This window comes from Sinocyclocheilus rhinocerous, unplaced genomic scaffold, assembly GCF_001515625.1.
Source record: "Sinocyclocheilus rhinocerous isolate Xijiao unplaced genomic scaffold, SAMN03320098_v1.1 scaffold2953, whole genome shotgun sequence".
Classification (NCBI taxonomy): domain Eukaryota; kingdom Metazoa; phylum Chordata; class Actinopteri; order Cypriniformes; family Cyprinidae; genus Sinocyclocheilus; species Sinocyclocheilus rhinocerous.
Genome location: NW_015658760.1, coordinates 120,980 through 122,411, shown reverse-complemented (window position 1 = coordinate 122,411; position 1,432 = coordinate 120,980).

The following is a 1,432-nucleotide window of genomic DNA, read 5'->3' as shown; positions in this document are numbered from 1 at the left end:
AAGTTTCCTGTGAGGGGTAGGTTTAGGGGTAGGGTTGGTGTAGGGCAGTAGCACATACAGTTTGTACAGTATAAAAACCATTACGCCTATGGAATGTCCCCATAACGTGATGAATACACAACATGTGTGTGCGTGTGTGTGTGTGTGTGTGGATCTTCAATCGTCCCCTCACAGCATTAATCCGTCTGTTGGGGGCAGGAGTGAAATGGAGAGAGGCATTAGTGTCAGATCAATATAACAGCATCAGCAGGAGACACGGCGACCCCGTCAGAATACGAATCATACATAAACATAAATCATCATCTTCATCATCATCAGCAGAGTGAAGTCTCACCTCGAATATCAGATCAAGCAACTCCAATTATATAAAACCATAAGAGATGCTGCTTAAAGAGACAGTTCACCCAAAAAAAAAAGATCACTCTATCATCATTTACTCTCCTTCACGAGATTGCAAACCTGTGTGAGTTTCTATCTTCTGTTAAACACAAAATAAGAGATTTTGAAGAATGTTGCTAATCAAATAGGTGACGGTAGCCATTGACTTACACAGCATGGAAAAAATACAATGGAAGTCAATGGCTACCGTCAGCTATATTCTTCAAAATACCTTTTTTGTGCTCAAGAGAAGAAAGAAGTTCATAGAGGTTTGGAACAACATGGGAAAGAGTAAATAATGACAGAATAATATTTTTTTTGAATTAACTAACATTTTGATTAATTACTCCTGTACATTTACTTTTATTTCAGTATTTGAATATAATCTAGAAGAACAGATGATGTTCATAAATATTCATGTTTAATACATATTCATTTATCAATTTTCCAGAGGTTCTTCAAGACTTTCAGCATCCGTCTTTCGGATGAGACGTTAAACCGAGGTCCTGACTCTCTGTGGTCATTAAAAATCCCATGGCACTTCTCGTAAAGAGTAGGGGTTGAACCCCGGTGTCCTGGCCAAATTGCCCCCCTGGTCTTTGTCAATCATGGCCTCCTAATAATCCCCAACCACTTGATTGGCTCTATCTCTCTCTTCTCTCCACCTGTAGCTGGTGTGTGGTGAGCGCACTGGCGCCGTTGTATTGTCGCTGCCATTGCATCATCCAAGTGGATGCTGCACACTGGTGGTGACTGAGGAGAGACCCACCCCCCCACATGATTGTAAAGCGCTTTGGGTGTACAACAATACACAATAAAGCGCTATATAAATGCATCATTCATTCATTCATTCATCCACCAAACGCTCAGAATGTGACTGATCTCTGATTCGCGATTCTCTGAATGAATCTTTATGATTCACTGGACGAATCCTCATGAGCTGCAGGAAACACACATGTTTTAGTAAATATTAGCTTCTCTTCTTCTCTCCATCATGAGCAGGTTTACTGTGTAAAGATGGAGACCTAACACACACACACACACACTCTCTCTC